Source organism: Thalassophryne amazonica, chromosome 1 (assembly GCF_902500255.1).
Source record: "Thalassophryne amazonica chromosome 1, fThaAma1.1, whole genome shotgun sequence".
NCBI classification, from domain to species: Eukaryota; Metazoa; Chordata; class Actinopteri; order Batrachoidiformes; family Batrachoididae; genus Thalassophryne; species Thalassophryne amazonica.
In genome coordinates, this window is record NC_047103.1 from 44,663,442 (window position 1) to 44,676,917 (window position 13,476).

Below are 13,476 nucleotides of genomic sequence, written 5' to 3' on the forward strand. Positions count from 1 at the left end.
GAGTCAATGGTGTTAGATCATCATGTTTCAATTTAGAGCGCAGATGTAGGCAGGGGTGCCCGCTGTCGCAATTTTTATTCGCAATTAGCATTGAACCAATGGCCCAATTCATAAGGGACGATGACGACATTAAGGGAATTCTGATTGGCACAGAGGAACATAAAATCTCATGCTACGCCGATGATGTTCTATTATATCTGACAGAACCTGCAACATCAATACCACACTTGAAGGGAATGATTTATGAATACGGCTATTTTTCTGGTTATAAAATAAATGTTGATAAGACAGAAGCAATGGATATCAACAGTAGCATCGCCCTCAGCGTAAAGCGACAAAGTGGTTTTAGGTGGCCCAAATAGGGTATTAAGTATTTAGGCATTAATATTCCTCTCTCTACATGATTTGTTTCACGTCAATTATAGTAAAATTCTAGACACAATTAAAAATGATCTAGAGCGGTGGTCAGCGTTACCGCTCTCTTTTCTTGGTCGCATAGATACTATCTGTATGAATGTTCTCCCAAGATTGATGTATTTGTTCCAAATGTTACCAATAATAATACCAAAGTATTATTCAGGCTTCAGGCTTCATTGAGGCTGAGGCAAGATGGCGCCTGTGTTTGGCATGCCGTCAGCCCTGTCTTTACCGCTCATCGAGTTTTTTGTTATTTGTTGCTGTGTTTTTGCTCTGTGTGTTCTGCCGGGACACCTCTGCCTTGCTTGTGTATAATCGACAGTCTCTCTTGGACATTAATGCTCTTTATGAGCCGCTGCTGTCATCTGCGGGCTGGGAGGGCCCCGCCCTGCTCTGCCACCTGTGCTCGCGGAGGTCCCGCTCCACCTGCTCCGTTTTCCTTGCGCTCCTCTCCGGAGGAGGCGCTTTAGAAGGCGCGGAAAGCGGAGCAGTGCATCAGTGAAATTTAAGTTTTACCTGGCAGCCTTCACCAGAGGGTCTGATCCTCGCCTCCTGTGGGATGGATGATATTTTTGGGCGTGGGAGCACAATCTGTGCACGAGAGGCTGCTGGATTCGTCCTGTTGTTCCTGGACTGTCCTTTCCGATGACCGGACCAGCTCCGCTAAAGCTGTGCCCGTTTGTGCCGCAGCTTCCTGCTGCTGCCTCTCGCCGGGCTGTGGAGCTTTTACGCCGGTGCTGTCGTCTGCGGGCTCGCAGACGCGGCGTTTCACCTGAGCTCCTCCGGCCGCTGAAACACGCTGCGTCACTGGCTGCTGAGGAGCAGAACTTCCGCATGACTTCATTAAAATCTATTGATCCCACCGAGATCCTTAGTTTGGGTCTCATTAACATCAGATCATTGTCTCTGAAGTCATTGCTGGTTAATGACTTAATTGTGGATCATCGCCTGGATATGCTTGGATTATGTGAAACCTGGCTTAAATCCACAGCTGTCCTTCCTCTGAATGAGGCCTGCCCACCGGAGTACACTTTTAGTCACGTTCACGTGATGTGAGGAAAGGCGGGGGTGTTGCTTTTATTTATAAATCCAGGTTTACTTTAGTAACTGTTGGGGGTCATAAATATAATTCATATGAGCATGTGATTCTCCGTTATGCCCATGATGCTAAGTACTGTCAAGGTCATAAAACTGGAAATCAGCTATGTTATATTGTCACTGTCTATAGGCCTCCTGGCCCATATTCTGATTTTTTAGATGAATTTGGCGCGTTCATTTCTAGTCTTTCAACTAGTGTAGACAATATTTTGATTATTGGTGACTTTAACATTCATGTAAATAAGCCCTCTGATCCTCTTGGTAAATCATTTATAGAAATCATGGATGCACTAGGATTTTGGCAGTTCATTCATGGTTCAATGCATATCAGTGGTAATACTCTGGATTTGGTTCTTGCACATGGCCTTGCTGTCATAAATATCGACATCCTGCCTCTTGCATCGGCGGTCTCTGACCACTCGCTTATTAGGTTTACAATTACGCTGCCGCGTTTAGTGGAGCAACAACCTTGCCTATCACTGGGGTGACGTATTAAACCTTCAACTCTGACTGAACTCAAAGCGAGACTACCAGAAATCTTGACTTCAAGCTTGATAAATTTTCAGTCGGTAGACAGCCTTGCGGATAGCCTGAATTTAGTGCTAAAAACCACACTCGATAAGACTGCGCCTCCTCTATTAAGGCCATGCCTTCCTAAGGCACACCTTGGTTCAACAGTTATTTGCGTGACCTTAGGCAGAAGGCTAGAGGGTTGGAACGGAAATGGCGTAGTTCCAAACGAGAGGTGTTCCACTTTGCATGGCGTGATGCTGTCTTAGATTATAAGCATGCACTACTGGCTATAAAGTCAATCAATCAATCAATCAATCAATTTTTTTTTTATATAGCGCCAAATCACAACAAACAGTTGCCCCAAGGCGCTTTATATTGTAAGGCAAGGCCATACAATAATTATGTAAAACCCCAACGGTCAAAACGACCCCCTGTGAGCAAGCACTTGGCTACAGTGGGAAGGAAAAACTCCCTTTTAACAGGAAGAAACCTCCAGCAGAACCAGGCTCAGGGAGGGGCAGTCTTCTGCTGGGACTGGTTGGGGCTGAGGGAGAGAACCAGGAAAAAGACATGCTGTGGAGGGGAGCAGAGATCGATCACTAATGATTAAATGCAGAGTGGTGCATACAGAGCAAAAAGAGAAAGAAACAGTGCATCATGGGAACCCCCCAGCAGTCTACGTCTATAGCAGCATAACTAAGGGATGGTTTAGGGTCACCTGATCCAGCCCTAACTATAAGCTTTAGCAAAAAGGAAAGTTTTAAGCCTAATCTTAAAAGTAGAGAGGGTGTCTGTCTCCCTGATCTGAATTGGGAGCTGGTTCCACAGGAGAGGAGCCTGAAAGCTGAAGGCTCTGCCTCCCATTCTACTCTTACAAACCCTAGGAACTACAAGTAAGCCTGCAGTCTGAGAGCGAAGCGCTCTATTGGGGTGATATGGTACTACGAGGTCCCTAAGATAAGATGGGACCTGATTATTCAAAACCTTATAAGTAAGAAGAAGAATTTTAAATTCTGTTCTAGAATTAACAGGAAGCCAATGAAGAGAGGCCAATATGGGTGAGATATGCTCTCTCCTTCTAGTCCCCGTCAGTACTCTAGCTGCAGCATTTTGAATTAACTGAAGGCTTTTTAGGGAACTTTTAGGACAACCTGATAATAATGAATTACAATAGTCCAGCCTAGAGGAAATAAATGCATGAATTAGTTTTTCAGCATCACTCTGAGACAAGACCTTTCTGATTTTAGAGATATTGCGTAAATGCAAAAAAGCAGTCCTACATATTTGTTTAATATGCGCTTTGAATGACATATCCTGATCAAAAATGACTAAGATTTTAAAGTGTGCCTATTATTCTGATTTGATCAATAAAAGCAAGCATAACTCAAAGGTTTTGTTTGAAACTGTGGCATTTCTCATTCATGGACAGCCACCTGTTATTCACTCTCCCTTTTCAGCACAGGATTTCTTGGACTATTTTGAGAAGAAAATTGAGGATATTAGGTTGAGGATATCTCAGCAGGCTTTGGTCCAACCACTGCATACTGCTATGGAGGTGGATGCGCCCACTGAGGTGTTACCCAGATTTACAGATTTTGATGGTATCTCGCTTGGTGCGCTGACAAAGCTCATGACGTCTACAAAAAGTACAACTTGTTTACTTGATCCTATACCAACAAAACTATTTAAGGACCTGTGGCCCATTCTTGGACTGACTGTGCTGGAAATTATAAATCTCTCATTAACTTCTGGATCTGTTCCTAAATGTTTCAAGTCTGTAGTGATCAAACCATTACTTAAGAAATCCAATCTCGACCCTAGTGTATTGAAGAATTATAGACTGATATCTAATCTATCATTTTGTTCTAAAATCCTGGAAAAAGTGGTTTCGCGATAGCTTGTGGACTACCTCACTGAGAATAATCTTTTTGAGCCACTGCAGTCTGCTTTTAGAAAATATCACTCCGCAGAGACAGCACTTACTAAAGTAGTGAATGACCTTTTGCGAGCAATGGACTCAGATACCACCACAGTCTTGGTGCTGCTGGATCTTAGTGCTGCATTTGATACTGTGGATCATCATATTTTACTCAATAGGCTGGAAAATCACTTTGGGATTACTGGAACTGCTCTTGCCTGGTTGACGTCATACCTGTCCAGTCGCTCTTACTGCGTATTGTGTAATGGCATCTCCTCTGATTGTAGGGACATGAAGTTTGGGGTTCCTCAGGGATCCGTTTTAGGCCCCCTGCTTTTTTCCCTTTATGTAGCACCTCTTGGGAATATACTGCAGCGCTTTGGGATTTCCTTTCATTGTTATGTTGATGACACTCAATTGTACATGCCAATAACTGCTGGTAATCTCACTCACATAAAGTCTTTGGAAGATTGCCTTGCATCAGTAAGAAGTTGGATGTCTAATAACTTCCTACTTTTAAATTCTGATAAGACTGAAGTTATAGTTCTTGGTCCAGCGAGGTATCGGCATAAATTTGATCAGCTAGCACTTAGCTTAGGTCCGTGTGTTATACACCATACGAATAAAGTGAGGAACCTTGGAGTACTTTTTGATCCTACGCTGTCCTTTGATCTCCACATTAGACACATTACGAGGACTGCTTTCTTCCATTTGCGAAATATAGCAAAGATTCGTCCCATCCTGTCTATGGCTGATGCTGAGACTTTGATTCATGCATTTGTCTCTTCTAGACTGGATTATTGTAATGCTCTGTTTTCTGTCTTACTGCAGTCCAGGATTAGGGGTCTTCAACTGGTTCAAAATGCTGCTGCCAGACTCTTAACACAAAGCAGAAAGTTTGACCACATTAAACCCGTTTTGGCGTCCCTGCACTGGCTTCCTGTTCCTGCAAGATCGGATTTTAAAGTACTGTTATTAATTCATAAAATCGTTCATGGACTTGCACCTCCCTATCTGGCTGACCTGGTAAGCCCTTATGCACCAGCTCGGGCCCTGCGTTCTCAAGGTGCAGGACTTCTGTGTGTTCCCAGGGTGAATAAAAAGTCTGCTGGTCACAGAGCTTTCTCCTACTGTGTCCCAGCTCTGTGGAACGATCTCCCAGCACACATTCGGCAGTCGGATACTGTGGAGATTTTTAAGTCACGTTTAAAGACTCATTTGTTTTCTCTGTTTTATCATTAGTATTATGAAGTGTTTTTATTCTTGTATTCTTTAATGGTTGTCTTTCTTTTATGGTCGGGGTTTTTTTTATTGTGTTTTAAATTTTTAATTGTTTTTTGTGTGAAGCACCTTGAGACAATTTTATCGTGAATTGGCGCTATATAAATTAATAAATTTGAATTTTAATTTCAAAGTCCACATTTGTTGAATTGGATAAAATTATCTCAAAATTTATTTGGCAAGGTAAGGGCCCTCGCATAAAATTTAAAACACTCCAACAAACCAAAGTAAAAGGGGGGCTCAATCCTCCTGTGGTAAAATACTATTTCTGGGCAGCTCAATTAAAGCCGTTGATATCATGGATTCAAAGTGATAACCATACACGATGGCTGGACATTGAACAAACGATGTGCTCTGTACCATTAATGGTTTTACCTTTTTTAGATGTTTCAATGAAGGGTTTGTCATTGTGGACGAGAACCACCCTTAATATTTGGAATAAAGTACGAGTTGCATTTAAGTTACCAAGAGCGCTCTCAATCCTAACAAGTATTGGACACATGAAATCCTTTACACCGAATATCCTAGACAAAGGTTTTGCAAAATGGGCTGACCAGGGACTGGTGTTTATTCATAATCTGATTGATAAAAATAACCTTATGTCATTTGAAGAACTACGTAGGCATTTCCAAATCCAGAAACCCGATTTCTTTAGGTATCTACAGTTGCGCTCTTTTTTGACCACACATAAGGAATGGGAAAGAGTGTTAAACCCCACACCAATAGAAAACTTCCTATCTCAATTCCAAAAAGGTGAAGGGGATAAGAAACTGATAACAAAGTTATATAGGGTATTTTTGTCAATGGATCAGCATAAGCCTACTCAAACAAAACGAAGATGGGAGGCAGAGATGGCCAAAACCATCTCTGATGAAATGTGGGAGGAAGCATGGGCAGTGGCTCACAAAACTACAAATTCCAATACATGGTGGGAGTTTAAATGGAAGACTCTTAGCAGATATTTTAGGACACCAGATATAGTTGCTAAGATGGACCCCAATGCACCAAGCTTGTGTTGGAGAAACTGCGGTACAGCAATACCTAACCATACACACATCTTCTGGACATGCCCTAAACTAAAAAAGTTTTGGGATGAGGTGTACAGGGCTCTAAACCAGATTTTTGAAGCGGTCATACCAAAGGATGTTACAGCTGCGATACTTGGCATTGTTCCGGAAGAGGTGCAGGTCTAAATCATATCTCTTAAACATCCTCCTTACAGCAGCTTTGAAGTGTATTACAATTAAGTGGATGCAATTAGAGCCACCCACCTACAATATTTGGGTCCAAAAAGTAAGGGAACTTTACCAAATGGAAAAGATAACATACATGTTAAGACTCTAAAAGCCTATTTTTGCTGCCCGGTGGGGTCATGCGGAAGCATTATTCATGTAAACCCACATCTTGTACACCTAAATTGCTCTTTCTTGGATGTTGTGTTGGCAGTGCCTTGGTACCCCCATTCATTTTCCCTCTGGATGTTGTGATGCTGAAACCATGTATACTTTCCTGTAAAAAACTGATTGTGATGTTTATTTTATGGCATGTTTCAACAAAGTGCTATGACTAAGGTAACATATACACAACACTTTTGGTTTTGCTCCCATTTTGTATGAGATGAACTCAAAGATCTAAAACTTTTCCACATACACAATATCACCATTTCCCTCAAATATTGTTCACAAACCAGTCTAAATCTGTGATAGTGAGCACTTCTCCTTTGCTGAAATAATCCATCCCACCTCACAAGTGTGCCATATCAAGATGCTGATTAGACACCATGATTAGTGCACAGGTGTGCCTTAGACTGTCCACAATAAAAGGCCACTCTGAAAGGTGCAGTTTTATCACACAGCACAATGCCACAGATGTCGCAAGATTTGAGGGAGCGTGCAGTTGGCATGCTGACAGCAGGAATGTCAACCAGAGCTGTTGCTCATGTATTGAATGTTCATTTCTCTACCATAAGCCGTCTCCAAAGGCGTTTCAGAGAATTTGGCAGTACATCCAACCAGCCTCACAACCGCAGACCACGTATAACCACACCAGCCCAGGACCTCCACATCCAGCATGTTCACCTCCAAGATCGTCTGAGACCAGCCACTCGGACAGCTGCTGAAACAATCGGTTTGCATAACCAAAGAATTTCTGCACAAACTGTCAGAAACCGTCTCAGGGAAGCTCATCTGCATGCTCGACATCCTCATCGGGGTCTCGACCTGACTCCAGTTCGTCATCGTAACCGACTTGAGTGGGCAAATGCTCACATTCGCTGCCGTTTGGCACGTTGGAGAGGTGTTCTCTTCATGGATGAATCCCGGTTCACACTGTTCAGGGCAGACGGCAGACAGCGTATGTGGCGTCATGTGGGTGAGCGGTTTTCTGATGTCAATGTTGTGGATCGAGTGGCCCATGGTGGCGGTGGGGTTATGGTATGGGCAGGCGTCTGTTATGGACGAAGAACACAGGTGCATTTTATTGATGGCATTTTGAATGCACAGAGATACCGTGACGAGATCCTGAGGCCCATTGTTGTGCCATACATCCAAGAACATCACCTCATGTTGCAGCAGGATAATGCACGGCCCCATGTTGCAAGGATCTGTACACAATTCTTGGAAGCTGAAAATGTCCCAGTTCTTGCATGGCTGGCATACTCACCAGACATGTCACCCATTGAGCATGTTTGGGATGCTCTGGACCGGCGTATACGACAGCGTGTACCAGTTCCTGCCAATATCCAGAAACTTCGCACAGCCATTGAAGAGGAGTGGACCAACATTCCACAGGCCACAATTGACAACCTGATCAACTCTATGCGAAGGAGATGTGTTGCACTGCATGAGGCAAATGGTGGTCACACCAGATACTGACTGGTATCCCCCCCCAATAAAACAAAACTGCACCTTTCAGAGTGGCCTTTTATTGTGGACAGTCTAAGGCACACCTGTGCACTAATCATGGTGTCTAATCAGCATCTTGATATGGCACACCTGTGAGGTGGGATGGATTATCTCGGCAAAGGAGAAGTGCTCACTATCACAGATTTAGACTGGTTTGTGAACAATATTTGAGGGAAATGGTGATATTGTGTATGTGGAAAAAGTTTTAGATCTTTGAGTTCATCTCATACAAAATGGGAGCAAAACCAAAAGTGTTGCGTTTATATTTTTGTTGAGTATATTACTAACGTATGACTGTGTAATATGCTGTGTTGTTATGAAAACATTCAATAAAAAATTTAAGTTCTAAAAAAAAAATCCAATAGTTCACTGTACATGGATGAAATAAGATGTTTTTTGTTCGGGTTTAAAGAAAGAAGAGTGTCAACAATATTTATGTCTGTTGAGATGGATAAGCTAGAAAAATGAGAAGTGATAAAATACCGTACTTGAAGATACCTAAATAAAGTTGACTGGGGAATGCCAAATGTGTCACTTAGTTGTTGAAATGATGCTAGCGTGTTATTAAAAAACATGTCCTTGAAGTGTACTATGCCCTTTTTCTGCCATTCTTTAAAAACAGAGTCCTGAGATGAGGGTTTGACAAGGTAGTTAACACACGACAGGACTGTAAAGAGAAAAACGAGGAAGATTGGAACATTTCTGAAATTGTGCCCAGATTTTTAGTGAGTGTTCCACAACTGGATTTGCAGTGGTTTTAAGCAGTGGAAGTGGGAGCGAGGATCCCAAAAAGGCCACGGGGGATGATTCCTTACGGCGTGACTCCATCACCACCCAGTCAGGGCTGTCAGGCCTATTGTAACAAAATGACCAGAATGCAAGACAGCATAAATTTGCTGCCCAATAATAAAGACAGAAATTTGGGAGAGCAAGGCCGCTAGCAGCCTTAGTTTTTTGAAGGTGTGTCTTACTTAAGCGTAGGCAGTTTCTCTGCCACAGATGAGACGATGGAGTCCAGCTGCACAAAAATGATCCAGGAATAAAAAACAAGAATGGTTTGAAAAAGGTACAGAAATGTAGGCAAAGTGATGGAATTAATGCAGCCTATGAGTGATATGGAGAGCAGTGACCACCGGGATAAGGGCTGCTTGGTCTGGTTCAACAGAAAGGCAAAGTTTTCTTCATAGAAATCTTTATACCGCCTTGTATCTATAACTCTCACCTAGGAAAATTGAGAATTCTCCATTTTAAAAAGCCAATTGCTGAAGTCCACTGCACAAAAGTGTTAATGTGGAAAAATTCACTTTTATTTGTTTAATTTATAGCCTGAACATTTTCCAGCAGTGTGTCAGTCGGTTGAGAGAGGAAGAGCATGTTCCACACCACCTCTTCAGATTCCTGATATTGCATCACAGGTCCATAACACAATGCCAAGAGGTTCAATTGCCAAGTCAAAAAGCAAAGGACTTAGTGGAAAGCCCTGACAAGTTCTCCAATATATGACTGAATGGGTTAGAAATCTGGGAATTGGTGCAAATGGTTGCAGTGGGACGTAAGTAAAGTAATTGTACCCAAATTGGGGACAAAGTAGTTTTGACGTAATCCTTCAAAGCCTATATAAAGTGAAACTTGATCGAGAATCTAGATTCGGATCACCTCTAACATTTAATGGAGTCTTCCATGCTCTAATATCTATCTGTGGTGAAAATTTCATCAAAATCTGTGCAGTAGTTTTGACGTAATACTGCTAACAGACAGCCAGACAAATAAACGTCGATGTTTTCATTATGTCCTTGGCAGACGTAAGAAATTGAAATTGAAGGACCAAGGAGCCGACAGTCACAAGGGTCACAAGCCCAGCTGTCTAACCCAGAGACCATCACCTTCACTTGTTATATTATTAGCCTGCTTTGTTTTCTGTACTTTATAAAAAACAACTTTTCAAGTATCATGAATTTCAAACACCTGCCAACTTTATGGTTGTCTTCAAGATATTTGTGTTATGTGTCGGACGCAGCTCGGAGAACCGACCAGCGTTTGAAGGACCCAGTATGAAATAAGCAGAGCACGGTACAAAGGATAACTGAATTTAATACATAACAGTGATGTGATACAAAACAACAAAAGAATGTGCGGTCTGGCGTGGTGGTGATACGGTGCGCTCCCAGCAGCGCTAACGGTCCGGAGCCAGAAGCCGTTCGGACCCAAGGACCCCGCCGACACCCCCCAGGTGGCCGCAACAAACCGAGTCTGTGAAAGAAGGAACCATTATGTGAGTCCACACTCTACACACAGAGAGACCACTCAAAGGTGTACATAAACAGCAAACACTTCCTGGCTTAATTACTAATCAGCTTCCCAACCTGCAGGCATAGAACATCCAGTTCACAAAACTCCACTGCAGTGGAAGCCGATACATGACTAACGTACAGCCCAATATAATAAGGTGTGAGGGACACCACATTTACTGACTGTATAAACGTTAGTCACAAAATCTAACGTACCTCAGGAAGTGTGCTGACGAGCGTGAGACCTCACCCCCTCCTCTTTCACAGACCGTGCATCAAACCCTGGACGTTCTCTGCATCCACTGATGATGAGATGGCTCCCGAGACGACGATCTCACCCGTCTGGTCACAAGGTCAAGTCTCTGGCAAATACACACCGTATACTCCAGTCTTAAATGCCACCATGTTCCAATCCATATAGATGCACCACAGCTGTGAGTCCTGACGAGCCGCAGGTGATCAGGGTGAGGTCCTGATAACCTCAGCAACACAGCCACTCAGTCCCAAATGCAAGCCACCTGGAAGGAAAAACAAAAGACAGAAACAAAAAGGCAGCCAGGCCCCCCAGCCATACAACAATTTGCAGTCATGTAGCACTTCTGTATGATACACTGACTTTCTTCAAAGCTTTTACATTATATATCACATTGATGCCCAGGAGTGTAGTTCATGTTGGCAAAGTGGGTAAATACAGTGAGGAAAATAAGTATTTGAACACCCTACAGTTTTGCAAGTTCTCCCACTTAGAAATTATGGAGGGGTCTGAAATTTTCATCTTAGGTGCATGTCCACTGTGAGAGACATAATCTTAAAAAAAAAAATCTGGAAAGCACAATGTATGACTTTTTAATAATTTATTTGTATGTTGCTGCAAATAAGTATTTGAACACCTGCGAAAATCAATGTTAATATTTGGTACAGTAGCCTTTGTTTGCAATTACAGCGGTCATACGTTTACTGTAGTTTTTCACCAGGTTTGCACAGACTGCAGCAGGGATTTTGGTCCACTGTTCCATACAGATCTTCTCCAAATCTTTCACTTTTGGAGTTTCAGCTCCCTCCAAAGATTTTCTATTAAGTTCAGGTCTGGAGACTGGCCAGGCCACTCCAAGACCTTGAAATACTTCTTACTGAGCCCTTCCTTAGTTGCCCTGGCTGTGTGTTTGGGGTCATTGTCATGCTGGAAGACCCAGCCATGACCCATCTTCAATGCTCTTACTGACGGAAGGAGATTGTTTGCCAAAATCTCACAATACATGACCCCATCCATCCTCCCTTCAATACGGTGCAGTCGTCCTGTCCCCTTTGCAGAAAAGCACCCCCAGAGTATGATGTTGGGATGGATTTCTTGGGGTTGTTCGGGCCTGGACATGTGCTGGCTTGAGCAGGGGGACCTTGCTGCCTTGCAGGATTTTAAACCATGATAGCATCATGTGTTACTAATGTAATCTTTGTGACTGTGGCCCCAGCTCTCTTCAGGTCATTGACCAGGTTCACCTGTGTAGTTCTGAGCTTTCTCAGAATCATCCTTACCCCACAAAGTGAGAGCTTGTATGTAATCCCAGACCGAGGGAGATTGACAGTCATCTTGCGTTTCTTCCACTTTCTAATAAATAATCATAACAGTTGTTGTCTTCTACCAAGCTGCTTGCCTGTTGTCCTGTAGTCCATCCCAGCCTTGTGCAGGTCTACAGTTTTGTCCCTGGTGTCCTTAGACAGCTCTTTGGTCTTGGCTATGGTGGACAGGTTGAAGTGTGATTGATTGAATGTGTGAACAGGTGTCTTTTATACAGGTAACAAGTTCAAACAGGTGCAATTAATACAGGTAAAGAGTGCAGAATAAGAGGGCTTCTTAAAGAAAAGTTAACAGGTCTGTGTGAGTCAGAATTCTTGCTGGTTGGTAGGGGATCAAATACTTATTTGCAGCAGTAACATACAAATAAATTATTAAAAAATCATACATTGTGATTTCCGGATTTTTTTTTTTTTTTTTAGATTATGTCTCTCACAGTGGACATGCACCTAAGATGAAAATTTCAGACCCCTCCATGATTTCTAAGTGGGAGAACTTGCAAAATCGCAGGGTGTTCAAATACTTATTTTCCTCACTGTATATGTCCATACCTGTCAGAAATTGCTCCAGACACCAATGATCCAACAATACCTGCCATGTAGACAGATTGTGATGTCTCAATCAAACTACTCCTGTCACACACGAGCTCAAACTGAAAAATGAAGGGTTATGAAAAGAGAAGATCAGAGGAAGAAGTGAGAGCAGACAAGAGCATGGTTTCCATAAGGATCCAGAAACACTTTTAATAATTTGGCTTATGTATTTCCTTTCCTCTGTCACAATGCTGGAGGCACCTGGGGGTGTCTCATAATTCCATCCATTTATACATTCTGTTGTAGGTTCTGTTCTGTTGTAATCACAAAGGCTTCAATGGTTTCCAAACTCAAATTCACAGGTGTGAACATTTTACAGCTTTCAAACCTTCTATCTTCATCCACTGGCAGTGTGAGATTGTTTTGTCTATCAGAGGTTAAGTTGGGGTCATGGTCCAAGATCCAGTCAGTGTTACAGTGGTGTAGAAAAAACAAACCTGTAAATACCTGACTAAAAATGTCAAATGCTGAAAATACATTGATGATGCCCAATGCAAAGAGTAAGTATTTCTGAAATAAACCAAATGATCCAATTTCCTTGAGAATCTGCTGAAAGTTACTCATGTTGGTATCTGACTGAATGTGCAGTGGGTTTTCATCAGACAAAAGTGTCAGCTAAAACAGAGTAATAAATGTTTCCTGAATCATTAAGGTATCATAAACATGTACATTGAAATTGCAAGATAAGAAACCTGCATTGGCCTGATAATGGCGTGGAGTTTGATCTGTCTGGATGCAAAATGTGTAAAGTGAGCAGAGTCAACAAAATTGGCATTGTGTGTTGACAAAAACTTTGATTGCAGGATGGTGGAAACATGACAACAGTGGTGGAAGATGTGTTGGAGTGTGTTACAATGGAAAAGAAAATATCATTGTTAGCTCTGTGTATGGA

At 42.4% G+C, this 13,476-nt stretch overlaps 1 pseudogene; it reads right to left on the minus strand.

The window, feature by feature from the left end:
• Window positions 1–13,148, minus strand: part of LOC117509044 — a 50,653-nt pseudogene extending 37,505 nt beyond the window's left edge.
• Between the last annotated feature and the right edge of the window lie 328 nt (window positions 13,149–13,476).